General features: G+C 34.8%; 1 long non-coding RNA gene across 6 annotated transcripts in view; it reads left to right on the plus strand.

Annotated features, from left to right (window-relative positions):
* Positions 1-20,618, plus strand: part of LOC138152581 (uncharacterized) — a 397,711-nt gene that overhangs the window by 165,504 nt on the left and 211,589 nt on the right. For all 6 annotated transcript variants that reach the window (XR_011166133.1, XR_011166132.1, XR_011166134.1 and 3 more), the window contains exon 2: positions 1,806-1,869. This is a non-coding gene — a long non-coding RNA (uncharacterized lncRNA). The remainder of the gene's footprint in view (positions 1-1,805; positions 1,870-20,618) is intronic.

Raw genomic sequence — 20,618 nt, forward strand, 5'->3', positions numbered from 1 at the left:
AGACAAGAGCAAGGATTGTTTAATGTTTTTCCTGGCATCCTCAGTGCCAAGCATAGTGTCTTGCACATAGTAGGTGCTTTCATGTTGGTTGATTGATTGACCTTGGGTTATTGACTAAAGTCTAAATATTTCTCAGAGAATCTGTGATAGCAGTGAACAGTAAAGAGAGAATGTACTTTTACATTTGTCTTTGCACACCTTCCCCAGAACCTGCTGGACCATGCCACTACTAGAATCTTGTCCAAGTTGTTTCATGTGGGGGCAGGCCCTTAGGTATGTGCATCTTTTGTCACAGGTCTCAGACTTTCTATGAATTTTGTACTTATGTCACAAAACCAGAAAAGACAAATGAAATTCTGGAAAACACTAAGAAACATATTCACCTTTATATAGTTCACTTTGAATTAGTGTAATGTAATGCCAAGCAAAGGCAACTTCCCAAGGTTCAAAATACCAGCATAAGTGCTTTCCATTTTATTCAGTGACAAATTAAGAACAGAGAAGATCAAAATATGATATCATTCAAAATACAGCATTTACTAAGTGTGATTAAATAATCTCCAAATACTACCCCACCCCAGGACCTTACATTCATTCAATAAATTACAAAGTCCCTGTTCTAAATACTACTCCACCCCTAGGCTGTACCTTCATTTAGTCCATCACAAAGCCCCTCTTCTCAAATGGAGATTAGTTTCCAATCATAAGTAAAGCACATTCATTTGTTCAATCATAGAACACATAAAGGTCAAAAGTTCCCCACCCCTGGATCACAATTGAATCTACCCCAGAGTTACAACAAGTTTAAGCACAGCACTTAATACCCAAATGGAGGTCTTTTCTTCATCTTGACATGAGGTAAGTTCTCAGCAATCTTTGTTCCTGGGGAGACAAAGCTTAGCAAGGCCACAAGATACATTGCCAGTCTCTTCATTAATTCATCCTCTGTCTGCAGACCAGTCCTAGGACCCCTGAAAACATTAGCAAAACCCTCTCCCAGGATTTCTGTAAACATACAACAAGAAAATCCTTCTTCAGGGCTTCAGAACCAACAGAAAGGTTCCCAGACTCCTGCAACAACAGCACTGTCCTTCACCAGTGGACAGTATTCACTCTCTGTCTGCAGGACAGTCTCAGTAGCTCTTAACCAACAACCAGGTTCCAGGACTTCTTCAACAACAGGACTGTCTTTCACCAGTGGACAAATCTGGCAAAACAACATCAAAACAGACAAAGTACCAGCAAAACAGCCATGTCTCCTCAGTCCTTGGCAGCTCCGGGGGCAGGTCTCAAAAGTCCAGGGCAATTCAAAGTGGCCCTCAACAATCCTCTCAGTCTCTCTCTGCCTCCACAAGTTCTGCTTCCCAAAAGTTATTCTGCCTCTCTCTTGTGTCTCTCCAAATCTACATCACCAGCTCCTCCCAGTTCATCACTCTCTTTTCATGTCAACAAGTCCATCCCACAGGTGGGATTAACAAGCTCTTGGTTTTAACACAATCAATTTGAAAACCAAGCCAATACAGGGGAATCTTTAAATGCCATTACAATAACAATTAGTTAGGTATTAACATCAGAAGCTTGGAGATTTGATGGATCAAATCTTCCATATTTGTTAATATGATAACCTTGCTTGTTGACTCCAAGTTATGAAAGCTTTAGCCAAGGATAAATAATGGCAAGAAAAATTCATTTCTCCAAACCTGCCATTTATAGTCAAACAAAAGAATAAAGTCATTTATCTAATCCCATGGTGCAAAGTACGAAAGCCTCATAAACAAGGGATTTATGAATTTAATATCTTTCAGATGAAGCCAGGAGGACCAGCTTCATGGGGTGAAGACTGGAAAAACCATGAATACTGTTATCCAGGTATGTCATGTTAAAAATTTGTTGTAGTTTTCCACACAGAATATGAGGCCCTTAATGGGGTTCATGTTCTTTGGTGGACTAAGACACCAGACTGACATGCATCTGGAAGACCCAGAGCCCATGAAGATTCCCAAGTAATGGCAGCTGTTTGGGAAAGTTTTGGTCAATACAGTATTATTTGCACCACTAAAGTAATTTTCTGTAGAAATATGAAGATACTTATGATATCTACATTATGCTACTAGTTTATAGTTCCTTAAATTCATCTGATTTCTGAGGGTTCTTTGACTAAATGAGTTAATTATCTATGTCAATTCAAATTGCTGCCTATGTGCCGAAAAAGAGTAGGGTTTTGTAAGGGAAGGCAGAAGAAGAGGTGAAAAATCAATAGGTTATGGATGAATAAGTGGATTTTGGAACTCTTGAACAAGGATAGTACATTTTGGGGTGCTGAAAAATCAAGGTTATGACCATTTTTGTGGAGTTGGAATGGAGGAGTAGATCATGGGAAGTTGAGGAACTGAATGGTTAGGGAGTTATTACGTATATCGAAGTTTCCTAGTATGAGGGCAGGAATTAGGGAGAAGAGGGAAAAATAAAATATAAGTCATGTACTTAACTCATTTAGGAGGAAAGGGAGCGTGATCTGTGCATTTGTAGACAATAGCCAAAGGCTATGAGCAGGTGTGAGTATATTCATCATTACCTGGAAGGTACCACTTTTCCCAGTGGAAGTTGGTAATCAGGCTGTAGGCAAATAAAACATGAGATGGGAATAACATGGTCAGATGGTCAAATGGGAAACCCTATATCACTCTTCCTCTTAAGAAGGAAGAGGTGGAGATTAGGTGAGAAAAGAGTGTACCTGGAGATAGAAGTAGAATCTTCACAGGAAGAGAACGAAGTCCTGTTCTGCACCAACTTTCCTTTTCCTCTTCCCTCAGAGGACAGAGTCAGCAGGGGATAGAAGGAGTGGAGTCAAACGGGAGAATATCTCTTTGCCCTGGAGGTTTTCCACATCCCAGTTGGGGGATTCCACTGTCAGTAAGGGGTCAATATGCTGGTAAAGATGGAATTCTTTGGTTTAGGACAGGGGAATGTACTTTGGGGGAGATGGAAGATGCCAGGCTACCTCCTCTCAGGGGCTATGTTACTTCTACCAGAGATGGAACATAAAAGGCATGTGGTCATAGGATCTCTTGGACTCTCTTTTCACATTTTCCACTACATTTCTTTTTCCTTAAAAACTAAAACATATCATAATTAAGGATAATACCCTTAAAATAAGGAGTACATTTATACCAATTATATTCATATCAGGTATGGTAATTAATGTTTCCCTTATTTTCTTATATAAGTCAATGGGTCAATAGAACCATGATCATCAAATGAATCAGAATAGGGATAAAAATATTTTTTCAACAAAACCTAATTGTCTGAGAACAAGGACTTACAGGAGGGCACAGAATGAAGAACAATAAGAAACCATGTACTTAAACCTACATCAGGTTTCAGGAGGAATCATACATAGTAACATCTGTTGAGAATAACAAGGGGGGAGAACATACTTATTCATTACTGTAAATGAATGAGAATCTAGATGGGAACATTGGATTGTTTCTGTTTTCCAAGCAGTTCTGTTGGGAGTTCTATTTTTCTTTCATTTTAATAAACTCTTTCCTTCTTTATTTTTATTTTCTGAACTACATATTTTCAGAGGCAATTGGGACCAGGCCATAGGATGTTATCAAATAGTGATTTTTCTTGCTTCTCTGGGTGGAAGATATAAGCCAGAAAAGTGAAAAATTCTCTAAACTAAACTTAGGGATTCATGTTTTGAGAACCTCTGGGGGGAAAAAAGTAATATAATGATACAAGTAGTTTACAACTAATTATGTAAACAATAGAGAGTCATAGAAGACTTTTAAATAGAAGAGTGATGTGATTAGATGAAAGATTAAGAAGATTATTGAGGTTACAATATGAAGTGAAAATTAAAGAGGGAATAAGAAGTCCAGCAAATATCTGAAAAATTCCAAGGCTGAACAATGATAAAGACTGTCAAAGAGAAACATAAATAAACTTACACAGTTCATAACTGCACAAAAGGATGGCAAGAATCTAGTGGAGAATGGGCGAGGGGTCACACTAGGGAAGCCAGTCTGAGCTTCGGTAAATAAGCCCAAAGCCTACAGTCTCTGGAAGAGAGGCCCTGTCAAGGAAGCCAGCATGAACTCCAATAAATAGGCCAGAAGCCAGAAGTCACTCTGAATGAAGAGAAATCCTAAGGGATACAAAGAAGCATGAGCTCTTTTAATTGGGATGTGAAGCCAAACCCCAGACTAAGGCTGTCAGAACAGAAGTAGGGAACAATCAGCTCCTATGAGTTACTGCACAGGGAGACAGGGCCAGATTGGATAGTCCCTAGAGCAATGGAATGCCAGTGGATACATGTGCATTCACACTAGTGGGCCTTAAAGAAGCAGTAAGACCAATGCTTTCACCAATATTCTGCTGAGTTTTGTTTGGACTGGGATCTAACTCCCCAATGAGATATAACAAAAAGAAAACATATATTGGCACCAGAAAACTACTATAGTACTGAGGTAGAAGCCAGGAATTAGGCTGAGGCAATAGGGAAATCTATTAACAGACCCCATTCAGATCATTATTGGCGTGGAAGCAACATGAGTACATAAGGGACAGCATTAAAAAGGGATGATACAGTATTTCACAATGTTCTAAAGCATATGGAGCCTGCCCATGACAAATATTCCTAATCTGAGGATTGAGACTGGAAATAGAAAAATTGACAAAATATTCTGAATTTAGAGAAGATCAAGAGGTAGTGGTAAGGAAAAATAAAACAAAACTCTACATGTACAAGCAGAACATGGTGGAGGGAGAGGGAAGTAAAATAGAATAATAAAGTTCTCATCACCAAAGGACCTTTGAACTGTCAAATGGCTCAATATCAGAAATGGCTATGGTTTTTTCAGCACCAGGAAAATTAAAGAATTTGTATGTGACTGCACTATAAGGACCATGAGACCATTCCTTCTGATGTATTTGTTTCTTTTTTATTTGTGTCCTCAACACTTAACTCCTTTTTAAAAAAACTTAGTGCTAATGCATTTTCATTAATTCATTCATTCAAGGACTTTAAAAGTGGAAAGAAACAAACAAAAGATAAAAAATAAGAATTAAAATATTTAAAATTAAGCTAAATTAATTAAAGAATATTAAAAATGGAAAAAGAATAAATAGATTAGAATTGGGGTAAGAAAACTATGGCCCAGGGGACAAATCCAGCCTCTCATCTGCTTTTGTACAGCTTGCCAGCTAATAATAATTTTATATTTTTAAATACGGTTTTATTTTTAAAAATTCTTAAGAATGCAAAAACCATTCTTAGTTCACTGAGCATATAAAAAGAGGCAATGTGCCAGATCTGGTTCTCAGACCATAGTTTGTGGGCCAGCTGGCATGGAAAAGAAAAACAGAGTAGGAAGTCTACTAAAGAAGTGAACTCTACTTCCCTACCCAAAAAGAATGGAATATTAAGAACTCAATGACTCAATAAGAAGAAAAAAAGTAAAAATATTAAAGTAGAAGAAAATGTAACATCATACACTATAAAAAAGAACTAACCTGTATTACAGGATAAGGAGAGATAGTTTAAGAACCACTGGAATTCCTGAAAACCACGATAAAATAAAACAACAACAACAACATCTATACTACATTTCAAGTTACCATAAAAGGAAATTGCCCAGTTCTACTAGAAATGAAAAAGGAAAGAATCCATTAATCACTTCCTGAAATAATTCATATACTGAAACACCCAGGAATGTTAGAGCCCAAAACTAAGACTTCCAAATCAAAGAAGGAAATATTGTAAACTGACAAAAAGCAGCAAATGGATTAACCAGGGATTATATAAGAGTATTCCTTACCATATTTAAGTAAGACACAAAAAATAAAGACTTACATTCAAGAATACCATACTTTGAATGATTAAGTATAATCCTATAGGTGGGAAAAGGGGATATTTAAAAGAATAGAGCATTTCTAAGCATTCTCAATAAAAAAAGAATAGATCTTAGTAGAGCATTGAAATGCAAACTAATAAATCAAGGTAAACTGAGAATAACATGTATATATATACATATATATTTATGAATTTATCTTTGTGTACATATACATGCACATGTATATATATGTATATACATACACATATGTGTGTGTGTGTATATATATATATATATATATATATATGTATATATATATATATATATATATATATATATATATTAGATGTATTTTCCAATTTGAAGGTGCTGATTACAGACTTCTAACAAGGGTAGGAGAGACATATACCCTTTCAGAATTCAACTGTCTTTGAGGATCACAGAGAGAATTTATTTTTTGAGGGGGCATTTCACTGTTTTTATAAGAAGCAGAAGGAGGGATATATACACATGTATATACATATACATACATAAACACACATATATGAATGGGAGGCAACAAAAGAGGACTGAAAACAAACAGAGTTTGGTATAGAAATATGCTTGACTCAACAAGGAAAGGAGTGAGGACAAGGAGAGAGGAGAGATTGTTATAGAATGTGGTGAGCATGGGTGATGAGAGAGAATAGCAATAACAAACTACAGTTTGAGGAAACTGAGGTAAAAAGAAGTTAAGTGACTTTCTTGGGGTCATCAAGTTACTAAATGTGTATAACCAGATTTGGATTATGAAGAAAGATATTTAGCTAAAACAAGAGTTAAAAGTCTAAACGGACCCCTTCCAAACCTAGATATAGCTAAAAAAAAAAAAAACATAAGCAAGGAAGAAAGTTAAGCAACCATAATATTTTTTGAAAGTTCATTTTGATAGATGATTAGTGATTTTTGATTAGTGAAACAAAGGAATATAGATATTCCTCTGATTTGCCTGCTACTTGTGCAGAAATTAACAATGTGCTAAATATTAAGCATTCAGAAAACCTGAAAATATTAAGTTAGTCCATTATTGGCTATAACACACAAAATTATACCCAATAATTACATTTGAAGAAAGGATACAAAATTTAAAAAAAAGATTAACTGTCATGCTAAAGAACTGGTGGGTCGAAGACTGCATTACAGAAACAATAATTTCATGAAAGATATGACAATGAGGCAACATTCTAAAACTTTTGGGATGCATCCAAAACAATCTTTAGGGGGGAAATATTTCTTTAATACTTTCATCAAAAAAGGAAAGTATGGTGAAAAATATTCCATGAAATGTAAAAGCACAACAAAAATATAATCCAAGATAATCAGAACTGAATACCAAATTTTATCAAAATACCTTTAATTGAATTGATGAGATGTGGAATACCTTTTATTTAAAAAAAAAAAGTTAAACAGTTAGCTAATCTAATAGTAAAAAAAACAATCCAATAGCTATTGTAAAAAATGGAAAAAGACAATCACCAAAAATGAAGAGAAAATAAAGAAAATTACTATATATTATTTTGACCAACCATGGAAACAGTCAAATGAGATGATTCAATATTTCCCTTCCAGTCTTAGTTAACAGTATGAGAAATATAGAGTTTAAATAACCCAGTGCCATAAAAATAAATTTTGTAAGTCTTAAAAGAACTCTAAAGGAAATGGCAAAGGAAGAACAGATGGATTTTTAAAGGATTTATATCAAATATTCATGGAACAATTGATTTCAAGACTATATTAAGGTCCATGTAGATCTATATATGCATATGTCTGTGTGTGTGTATATGGGTGTGCACAGGCAAAGACACACACAGACACATATATGTATATGTATGCATATGCATATTGCTATGTGTATGCATACATGTATGTGTGCATGTATGCGTGTGTGTATATACATATATGTATGTGTGTATCTCAAAGAATTTTTACCACATTTCTTCTTTTAGATAAATATGATCTTGATACCTAAACAGAAAATTGGTAAAAAGCAGAGAAACAAAACTATAGACCAATATATGTAATGAATATTAATAAAAAATATTAGCTAGAATAAAAGTTGAAATTACAGTCACATATTGAAAAGTTCATAAACTATGACAGGGTTGGATTTGTATCATAGACTTGGAGTTTTTAAAATAATAAACTTAATAGTTCATGCTAATACCAAAACATTACAAATTCTCTCTCTCTCTCTCTCTCTCTCTCTCTCTCTCTCTCTGTCTCTCTCACACACACACACACCAGTAGAACCAGAAAAAGATTTTGACAAAATATAATACTTCTTTATTCTAAAAATATAATAAGCATAGAAGTGTATATATATACTATATATAATTCCTTAATATTCTAAATATTTTTTTCTGTTAATGATATCTCCAATGGGAAAATGGTACAACTTTTTCCAATAAATCATTGGTCAAATTGGGGTGTTCATATCCATTATATTCTGTTTGATGCACACACACACATATAAAGTATTGAATTAAGACATAAAAAAGATATTAAAAAATAAATATATACCAAATTTTCAGCTTTTTTTCAAATGATATAACTCCTTAAAGAAAAGCAAAAATTCATATAAAATTAATTGAAAAAATATTTATTAAGTTGTGGGTATAAAGTAAAGATATATAATCATCAGACTTTGTTTACATCCCCTACAAAACTTATTAGGAAGATGTGAAAAATGAATTTCCATTAAAATAATTATTGAATTCATGAATTTTATGATCACCCACCTACAAAATCACACAGAATTATTTAATTATAACTGTAAAACCTCTTATAAAAAAGACATATAGTTGGAAAACATGTATTATTCATTTTTGAGTAATGAAAATAAAATAACTGATAAATTATGCAATATATAAGAAAAAGACAATACTCCTTAAATTAAGTTAGAAATTCAAACCATAGCAATCAGAACACAAGAAAATACTTAATGTTGTAGTAGTAGGGGAAAAAAAACAGAATTTCTTAAAGAATGTTAGATTTCCTATAAAAAAAATTTATGAAAAAAAAAGTTGATAGGGGCCTAACAGTACCAGATCTACATCAATACTACAGATCAAGATTAATCAAAACTATTTTAAATTATTATTTTTTATAGAAAAGTTGATCAGCAGAACAAAGGAAGTACACAAAACCAAGCAGGAATAAGACATGGCTTTTAATAAACACCAAAACTCCAACTAGTGTGTAAGAACTCACTATTCAATAAACATATCCCCTTGCACAATGTAACATAATAAACCTCAAATTATATATGGTCTAGAATCAATAACCACATGGAAAAAGTGCTCCAAATCTCTAATAATAATAAAAATGAAAATTAAAGCACCCATCAAGTAGGCAAAGATGACCAAAAACAGAAAATGGTAATTGTTGGAATTGCTGTAAAAGGATATGCTTGTGCTGATACATCATTTTAAAGCTATGAATTAATCTAACCATTCTGAAAATCAAGTCCCTGAATTGTCAGAACCCAACAATCTATGCCCCAAATAGAAAATTCAGAAGAAAATATCCAATATGTGTAAACATATTGATAGAAGCACTTTTTGTTATAGCAAAGAACTAGAAATAAAGCTATTAATCAATGATTTCCTAATGACTGATCAAATTATGAATACAATGGAATATTATGCAGGATGAGAAATAGCCCAAAGTACAGATTCAGAAATCAAACAAACAAACTGGGAAGACAATGCAAAATGGTGCAATGTGTTAATCAGGACAAGAAGAACAATTTATAAAATTACTACATTAAAAAAATGAAATATTTAGGAGTTATGTCTCCAGAAGCCTGGTGATGATTCCTACTCCTCACCTCTTCACAGAGATATGATGAACAAGTAAATAATGAGACATACATTTTCATATATAGCCAAGTTTCTTTGACCACACGTATTTTTTTTTAATTGGGTTGTTTTTTGAGGTGGGAGGGAGAGTTATGAAGCAGGTTAGAGGAAGGAATAACAAAGTAATAGTGATGCAAAAAAAAGAAGAAAAATATCAATGAAACATTTTGAAAATATACAGAGGGGAACAGAAAGAAGTTCAGAAGGTTAAAGGGTTAAACAGGGCAAAATTATAACTTTTATATTTAATGTAATATGTAATTTTTTTAAATTGAGGTATACATAATAGAGATTCATGGTCATGGTGTCAGATACAAAAAGTTCTCCCACACACTTTTTAAAAAAAATTACTGAATCTGTAATTTTGTAGTTTTTGAGAACTCTCAGTGAAAAACTCTCTTTACTAATGCAATTGATGTATGTAAAATTTTGTATGAGTTCAGAGATTAAATAAATTGTCCAGGGTTATGTAGCCCATATATACTTGAGGAGATTCTCGATCCCATTCCATCCTGAATCTGTAATCATCTCTTTTTACATTATACTTGTAGGAGCAAGCACTCCAGTGTCCCCAGGGTGGCTGCCAACACAGGTTCTTAGATCTGCTTTCCTAAGGAAAGCAACTCAAAATTGGTTAACAAGCTACTTTAATCAGTCAATCATACATTGTTTACCTAGATCAGGGGAAAAAGGTCAGCGCCTTGAACTTCAGAGTATACAGACAGAATTATCAAGACAGAGAAATAGATCAAGTAGACAGGTTTCCAAACTGTCTAACCATTACATCCATACCAAATCACAGTTACCATCAAAATCTGGGTTTTTCAAAGCCTGGGGGCTCTCAACAAAGGCTTCTGAGAGTCTCATCTGATCAAAACACACAACACTTCTCAAAGTGAGCCCCAAAACAAAGCCTCACATCAGGGTTTATATAGCCTTCTCCTGGCTCAGAGAATGTAACAACCCTCTTGATCCACTATCCAATCAAAAAGTATCTCCCGAGAAACAAGCCTCCCACTACAGGCTCTAGGTGCACTTAAGCCTAGGGGCAGGGAAAATCTTAAAAATTTACATTCCCATTACAATATTACACTGCCTCTAAAATCCAGGATTCATTTTCTGTATTGTCTTAGAACTTTCCCACTAAACTGCCAGGTCAACAATCTATGATCTTTTTGTGAGTTATTTTCTAACATTCAGAAGAACATTAATTGGGGCGGCCAGGTGGCTCAGCGAGTAAGAGCACTGGCTCCAGTGTCGGGATGACCTGGATCAAATCCTGGCTCTGATACTCAGCACCACACCCAGAAATAACTGGATGTGTAACCTTGAACAAGTTACTTAACCCCGATTGCTTTAAAAAAAAAAGAAGAAGAAGAACATTAATCATCATTAAGGATTAACTGTAGAAAGGATCTTACAGGAAGCAATTTAAAAAGTTCATTTTCTTGGTGATAGAGGAGAATATTCAACTAATATCACTTAGGAGATGAAAAAAGTTCTTCCACCCAAGCCATATAAACCAAATACTTTATGATGCATCAAAAAACTTTATTTCACTCTGAAAGTATACTACAAAAGGCCAGCACTACAGAACTGTTAACTTTGGGTTAGCCCATTATACTTTTGCTACTTGTCTCCGAGTGTTATTCTTAGGATGAACATTGTTACTTTGTTATCATTTATTTTGGTTCCATCCAATTCTGGAGAAGCAAGCACTTACCTATGTTTTATAGTATGAATGCCTAGTTAACTAGTTTTATGTGTCTAATTGTTTCCCAGGTCTCACTTGTGAAACCATTTCCCATCGCTGCTCTTTCTGAGATTTCTGGTAATTTTAAACCCATGGTTAAAGTCAAAAAGCAATTTTAAGCATTCTTCATGTACCAGTATAATACTAAGAACTGGGGATACAAGGGAAGGAAAACAAAACAAAGAAATAAAAAAAACATGGTGGTTGCTATCAACAAATCCACATTCTACTGGAGGGGGGGAACAAAATGAAAATAGAGTATGGTCATATAATATATACACAGGGTAGATGGAAAGCCATCTCAGAGGTAAGGCATTAGCATGGATGAGGCATGTTGGTAGCATATTGGAAGGGCTGAGCTTATAGTCAGAAAGTCCTGAGGTCAAATCCAGCTTCAGTCACTTATTGCCTATATGACTTTGGGCAGAGTACTTAATATGTTTGCCTCAATTTCCTCAATTGCAAAATGAAGATAATAACATTCTTCTGAGGATCAGATGAGATATTTGTACAGTGTTTAGCACAATATCTATTGTGTGGTAGGTGCAATATAAATCAATGTTTATTCCCTGAAAGGCAAGGAGGGGAGTGTGTGTGTGTGTGTGTGTGTGTGTGTGTGTGTCTGTGAAAAAGGGAAATAGTACAGAAAAGGCCACAAAGAGATCATGACATATAAACTGATTTTCAAAATTCAATCAGGGATTACACAGCACATTGGTTTTGAGGAGAAGAGTAGGAGGGAGAAATGACCTTCTAAACTGAAATTCAAGAGACTGTTCAAGTGATGAAAGCTGACCTGGGTGTAGTTGGAATCAAGGAACCAAGGGTGAATCTCTGTCTCCCACAGCAGAACCAAAGGGACATGGCCTAAATGAAACAAAGAGATGGTTTATCAAAACAAGGAAATCATAAGCCACAGTTTCATTCATCCCCATGGCATGAACCCAAACCTGAACCTTTCCTGCTGCAGCCACACCTAAAATTTTCCCTTGGGAATCTGGACTAAGATTCAGGTTTCTGAAGATCTTCTTGAGTAAAGATTTCACTCTGACACTTGATCCTGCAAGTGGCCATGGGGAGTGAATCACTTCCCAGGAGGAAATTGCTGAATGTGAAGGTGGTTCCTTTAAATAAAGAACACCGAACAATTTAATTGTGAATAGTGTTTTCCATGGGTGCTTCTTTGGGAAGCAAGGGTCAGAATAAAATTGTTGTTCTTTTTCCTTTGTAGAAATCATTCAACTTTTCCTAATATATAGATATTTCTGAGAAGAAGTGCTATCCTATTAACTATAATAACACAACGTTCAGGACAGCTAGGTGATACAGTCAATAGAGCTTCATGCCTGGGGTCAAGAACACCTGAGTTCAAATCCATCCCAGACACTTACTAGCTATGTGACCCTGGGCAAATCACTTAACCATGTTTGCCTCAGTTTCCTCATCTGTAAAATGAGCTAGAGAAGGAAATGGCCAACCACTCCAGTATCTTTTCCCCAAATAGGTTCAGGAAGAGTCAGAAAGGATTTAAATTACTGAACAGCAACTCATTCACTTAACACTTAATCCCTTTAATGCCTCCTTTCAAAAGTATTTTCTCTTTCCTTGAAAGAAGTCTTTGTCCCCTTTCAACATCTTCACCATACCAAACCTATCACTAGTATGTTCCACTCATGATCAGATAGCAAAAATAGCAAAACAATATCTTGTTCATAAAGTGGTATATATGCATCTTCCCATTTTATATATAAAAGTAATAGTGTAAGGATGAGGTTCACCCAGAATTTTGTTTGAATCAATCAGATATATGAACTAGGTATAACGAAAAGATAGATAACTCCCTTGAATCAAAGGAATTTCAAGTAGATGTCACAGGAAATGTATTGACATTGGCTGAAGAAATTTGCTTAAACACTGTGGATTCCCTATAATGTCTGAATCCAGGTTGAAACCCAGTGTTTCTATTTCTGATAGTTTAGATAAAAGAACAATTCAAAATTAAAAAAAAAAAACTTAAAAGCCTCTGAGAATCATTTGGATGTGGGAAGGAATGGAGCTTCTGTTTCCTTTATTTCTTCCAGTTGAGATGAAGATGATCTTAAGTGCTTTGGAAAGTCAGAAGTTTTGAACTTTTCATTGACATCATAGCAAGGTCTCAGAATTGTGTCAGTGTATGCATCAGGAATCAAGAACAAATATGAAATAATAAGGAAAGGTACCTTTTGGTCTTTATAATCAGTCCAGCAGAAATACAGGAGAATATCTAAGGGACTCTAACAAAGAAACTTCAGTCCTCTTTCATGGGTTTTTTATAGGTTCAAAGAGGCATTGTTCATGCCATCAGGGGCAAAGTCTAGTCCTGGCCCAACGTCTACTTTCTAAACATATGATAGCTTTGGCCTTGAACTTACTATGAATGCTGTGTAGGAATCAAGTTTATCTATGAATCTAATCTCCGTTATAAAATGAGACTTAGGTCGTATAGGAGATTGTGGCCTCAAAATATTGGAGAAAGCGTTTGGTTTTTTTTTTTGCTATATATTTAAAGTAAATATATCTTTGTAAATGTTAAGTTGACATTACATGATTAAATAGAATTGATGTGAATTCCTGGACCCCTAGAATGAAGGGAACATAGTTGGTGGGGAGGTCAAGCTGATGATACAGAACAGAAACTACTCAACCTCCTTAGGATACTGGAGAACTATGGGGAAGAGGTATAAAATATAATAGATGTGACCCTCAGAAGGTGGAGCCAGGTAATCAACTCATATTGCAAAGAGAATAAATTATAAAAGAGGAAAATGGCAATGCAGTAGGGAAGAAAGGAGGAACTGATGGGGTGCTTGGGATCTGTGTTTGCAACTTCAGTCTGTAACATCAGTTTGTAAAATCAATTTGTAATACCAGTCTGTAAAATCACAATTCACCCCCCCCACCCCAGCCTCTGAGCATTAACTCTGCCCCTTCCCCCTGCCAGCACTCTGCCCAGCAACAACTCATGAACTGTTTATCTCTGCTTGGAGCAATAACAAGCTATACCTATGAATCCTTCACTAAACCATCTATAAACATTTTAGCTTGGGCAAATGTTATCTCCCCTTAATAAATGGCCAGCTGGACCCATGAATCCTTGAATGCCCTATCTATAGGTTAACTCCTTAGCCAATTATCCACATACCTAGTCTCCGTTAGCCTAGGTTCCCAACATCCATCTTGTCAAACATGACACTGATGGATGGCAGACTAGGCACTTCTCAGTAAGCCCTTGTCCACTAGCTGACTTAGTAATGTTTCAGGCCAAAAACCACACCTCCAGGTAGTCCCCCCTTGGGCTATTTCCCAGTGAATTATGGGCAATATGCATGAGCAGTTGACATTAAAAGTGCATGTTCCTTTAAACACTGACCACTCCTTAACTCCTCCCTAACTCCACCCTTACTCACCTAGTTAGCATAATTGACACCTGATTAATTGCCTAGACTCCTTAAAAGCTATGCCTATGTCTTTTTTAAGCTGGCAGGTTCTTTAAGAACTCTTGCCCACTGTACAGTGTAACAATAAACTTTTACAATCCTGACTCCAAGTCTGCTTGGGCCTACTGAATTCTTTCCAGACTGAATAATCGCAGGCATTCTGGTCATTGATAAGGATCCGAGTTCCTGTATAACCTATTGCCTTCTCCCCAATCAGAACATGCAGAAGGAACTTCCTTTTGCCAAAATTAGTCTGTGTAAGGAGTATATTATACATACATACATGGAGGATAATATGAGGAAAAGGGTATCTCATCATAATCATGCTTATGTGAATGAGACAAAGGAGAGTTGAACACACAGAAAGTAAAAGACACACCAAGTTTAGTGTAGAAACCTAATAAATTTAAGGGAAGTCAGTAGGGAAGAGGAAAGTGTAAGGAGAACAAAAGAAGGAGGGTAGAATTGAGTAAAGAATAAAGAAAAACAAAATAAATTTCAAATTTAGACTGTTAATAATCAAGGGGAAAATAAAATTAAAAAGAACAAAAAAGGAACCTGCAAAAAAGCTTAAGAAATGAAGAACATTTGGGAACAGAACAGTTAGATTATAGAACACTCTTCTTGATCACATTGTTTCTATTCTGCTACCTTCATCTTCTTGTAAAGAGGGGTCAGATGGTAAAGGAAAGAGAAAAGTATATTAGGCTATGATGAAAGAATACTCAATTAATTATCATAATCATAAATATGAATGAGATGGATTTACCTGTTGGTTTTCCCCAAGACTCTATCTTGGACCTTCTTTCTTCTTCACTCTATGCCTTTTTTTGAAATGACATTCTTTTAACATTAACATTTTTTTCAATTCAATATTTTTTTCTCTCCTTCCAGGCCCTCACCCACTCATTGAGGAAACATGCAATATGAAACCCCGTATGCATGCATTTATGTTCTGTTTTTTTTGTTTTTGTTTTTTTACTCTTTATGTACCAATTACCTTCTATTCTCTACTATCTCCCAAAGTCTTTCCAAACTCATGTTCATTGCTTCTATATTATCCATCTCATCCTCTGTCATGGCTTTCTCTTTTTGCCTTCAATATTTTTCAACATCAGTATTTTCTAATGAGTCTAGTCCTGGCTTCTCCTTATTTAGCCATAATCTTTAAGCTTCTGCTTCAGGATTTCTCCTAACAATAAATAGTCTGAATTAATCTTTCTAAGTATTGGCTGATTTGATTTACTTACTGTCCAAGGGACTCTCAGACATCTTCTCCAGCACCACAAGTCAACAGCATCAATTCTGCCATGCTCGGCTTTCCTTATAGTTCAACCCTCACAACCATAAATTACTATTAGAAAACAAACAAACAACAACAAAACAAAACATTGCTTTGACTCTAAAGACCTTTGTTGGCAAGGTTTTTAAGTGGTCCAGATTTTCCATAGCTTTCCACCCAAGAAACAAGATTCTTCTAATTTCATACTGTAATCAACAAGCATAGTGATTCTTGTGCCCAAGAATGTAAAATGTGACATTGCTTCCATTTCTTCTCTCCATGTTTGCCAGGAAGTGAAAGGACTAGCTGCAATAATATTCTTTTTTTTTAATGTTAAACTTCAAGCCAGTTTTCACATTCTCCTTTCTCCCTCATTAAGAGGATTTTTTTTTTGCTTTCTGCTGTCAGAGTTATATCGTGTACATATTTGCATTTGTAAAGTATTTCTCTGTGTTTCCAGCTTCTGATTCATCTAGCCTGAATTTCACATGATATACTCTGAATATAAATTAAATAAATAACATGACAATATATAACCTACTCATATTCCTTTTCAAATCTTAAACCAATCAGTTGTTCAATGTTTGGTTCTAGCTGTTGCTTCTTGAATCATATACAAGTTCCTCAGGATACAAGTAAGATGACTTGGTACTCCCATCTCTTTGAGTATTTTCTGCATTTGTTATGATCCACATAGTCAAAAGCTTTAGTGTAGTCAATGAAGTATAAGTAGATGTTGTTCTGGAACTCCCTTGCTTTTTTCCGTATTCCAGTGGTAATTTGGTCTCTAAATTTCTGGAAATGTACATTCAGTTGGGCATATCTTTTCCTTTCTCTTTTACCTTTCACTTCTTTCCTCAACTATTTGCCAAGCCCACCACAAATGGTGTCATCAGGAGTTTGACAAATCTGAAACGATTGAACAACACGGACAACAGACATTTTGTTTTCTTGCTCTTTTTCTTTGGGATTTTCCTTGCTGCCTCCTGCACAGTATCTTTCCTCTGTCCTTAGTTCTTCAAGTGCTCCATGTACCAGATCTAATCCCTTAAATCTATTCATCACCCCCACCTTATATTCACAAGGTATGTTTTTTAGGTCCTGACTATACAGTCTGAGGTTTTTCCCTATTTCCTTCAATTTAAGTCTAAATTTAGCAACAAAATCTCATGATTTGAGCCACAGTCAGCTCCAGGTTTTATTTTAACTGACTGCATAGAGCTTCTCTATCTTTGTTATCATACATGTAAAGTCATGCAAAACCCTTATATTTAAGTCATGTTGCCCAAAAAATGCAAGAAAAATAAAGTGGAAAATATGTTTCAATCTACACTTACAGATCATTAGTTAACTATTATATATATGAAGCTATGAAAAAGATATTTCTGTATAAGTCATGTTGCAAAAAATAAAAGGAAGAAAAGTATAGTGAAAAACTCCTTAAATCTTCATTTAGAGTTTATCAGTTAACTTTCTAAAGCAGGATAGCATTTTCATCTGAGTTCTTTAGCATTATCATTGATCATTGTATTGATCTGTATTGTTACTGTAGTGTTAATGAAATGGGAAGATTTTTTTGACCGTTAATAGACCTATGTGATCTGCTTTCAGCCTGAGTCACATGAGCTTCTGGTAGAAGGAGCTTGAAGAACAGGTAGAGGAGGAAGTGGGAGGTAGAGTGAGAGGCAGTGATTTTGCCTAAGGGAACTTGTTTTGTGGGGAGGTCTAATGGAAGGAAAGTTTGGGCTGATTGTGTTCTCTGCATTGGTGATGTGCATGGATTTCTTTTTTACTATGATGGATTGGGCTTACTGGTGTTTGAATAAATGTCTTGGTTTCCTCTAAGGAAAAGAGTCTTGTGATTCAAACCTGGGAATATGCCTGCATATTCATAGCAACTGCTGTGGGTATTGCATTGATGAAATATGATCATAGTAGCTAAATCTTTCACATTTAATTATAATTACAATATTGTTGTTGCTGTATGTTCTTCTTCACTTCAGTTTGCATCAATTCATAAAAGGGTTCCCAAATTTTGTTTTCTGAAACCATGTCCTTTGTAATGTTTTTTTTTTCCCACCGTTAGAGTATTCCATCACAATTATTTATCACATCTTCTTCAGCTGTTCCCAACTGATGGGCATCCCTTCAATTTCCAAATCTTTGTCACCACAAAAAAAGGCTGCTATAATTACTTTTGTATATATGGGACCTTTTCCTTTTCACTTAATCCCTTTGGGATGTAGACTTAATAGCAGTATCACTGGGTCAAAGGGCATACACAGTTTTATGACTTTGGGGGTATAGTTCCATTTTTTTTCCCTCCAGAATGTTTGCACTTATTCAGAACTCCATCAATAATAGATTAGTTTCCCAGTTTTTCTTCATATCCCCTCCAGTATTTTTTGTTTTCCTTTTCAATAAATTGTGTATTGTATAGCCAATTTATTCTGGACATCCACCACTCTGTTTCTTAATCAATACCAGATTGTGTGGATGATTACTGCTCTGTAGCATAATTTGAAATCTGGTAATGTTAGGATACCTTCTTTCACTTTTTCTCATTGATTCCCTTGACATTCCTCACCTTTTAATAATCCAAATGAATTTTATTATTATTTCTGTGTCTAAAAAATAATTATTTGATAATTCGATTGACATATCAATGAATAAATAAATAAACTGAGGTAGAATCGTCATTTTTATTATACTGACAGCCTATCCATGAGCAGTTAATATTCCTCCGATTGTTTATATTTTCCTTTGTCTGAAAAGTATTTTGCAATTATATTCATATAATTTCTGGATATGTCATGGCAAATAGATTACCAATATTTCATTATGTCTATGTTACTTTATTTGGAATTTCTCTATCTCTTCCTGTTGGGCTTTGTTGGTAATATATATCCATACATCCATACACTTAACACACACATGCACATACATACACATATACACACATACATCTATATGTATACCTGCACATATACACACGTGCATACATATATATTGATTATTTGTAGGGGATTATTTTATATTCTGCAAGTTTGCTAAAGTTTCTGTTTGTTACCCCTAGTTTTTTTTAATTGATTTTCTAAATATACTTCATACAATCTATGAACACTGATAGTTTTATTTCCTTGCTCTCTGCTCTTAATTCCTCCGATTTCTTTTTTTGTCTTATTGCTATAACTAGTATTTCTAATACAGTATTGAATAATAATGGTAATAACGGACATTGTTGTTTTACCCCAATCTTGTTGAGAGGATACCTTTTTGATCCCCAGTACAGATAATGTTTGCTACTGGTTTTATATAGATATTACTTATTATTTTTAAAAAGGATGATTTTGTCCCCATCCTTGCTAGTATTTTAAATAGGAATGGGTGTTGTCAAAAGCCTTTTCTGCATCTATTGATTAAAAAATCATAGCATTTTAATAATTTTGCTTATTGACATGGTTATAAATATATTGTTGTTATCCTCTTGCTAATATTGTTAAATTTTTTATCCATATACATTAGGGTAATTAATATATGGTTTTGTTTTTCTGTTTTTACTCTCCAGTTTTTTTAAGGATTATTTTATACTACTTTTAGAGTTTCTTCAACTAAGATGTTCATTTCTTTTCATTGTTTTCTTGTATTTCTCTCTTTTATTTTCCCAATTTTTCCTTTACTGTTCTTATTTAATTTTAAATCAACTATGATCTTTTTTAAAAAAAATTAGCTAATTATTCTAGGAATTCTTATTGAGTTTTTATCCAATGTATTCTTTTGAGTTTGTGCCTTAAGTTTCCCTGACATGACAGTAGCTTTTATGGTTAGGTTCTTTTTAATTTTTTGCTTCTTTTTCCTTCCCATTTCTCTACTTTGAATTTTATGTTAGACTTGAATTCTGCTTACTGGGGACAGGGGTGTCAATGTCCTAATCTTTAGAATTTTAATTAATTAATTAATTTAACCTTATAGTTTGTATAGCTATTTCTGGGGATCTGTAAGTTTTTTGGTGCCATTATCTGGGGAGAGATATGATCATTGCCTTCCTGGTTTGCTTTTTGTTTCTAACCCAAGAAAGGATAAAAATTCCTCTCCTCCCTGGAACTATGACTCATACCCAGGACAACCCCTTCTCCATTTTAGCCAACCACAAGTACTTTTCTCTTCCCTAAAATTACAACTTGGAACTAGGGATGCTGCCCCCTGCAACGATCAGTACTCCTCTCTATTCTGGAACTATGAATCAGAACTGAATAATAGGCAATATAGTTCCTAAAACAAACCTAGTCCCATGCCCAGTGCTATGCTACCACAGAGATCCTTAGTAGTCTCTCTCTCTCTCTCTCTCTCTCTCTCTCTCTCTCTCTC

This window comes from Petaurus breviceps, unplaced genomic scaffold (assembly GCF_028583685.1).
Source record: "Petaurus breviceps papuanus isolate PSGF00001 unplaced genomic scaffold, PetGlider_PUasm1.0 90925, whole genome shotgun sequence".
Taxonomy (NCBI): Eukaryota; Metazoa; Chordata; class Mammalia; order Diprotodontia; family Petauridae; genus Petaurus; species Petaurus breviceps.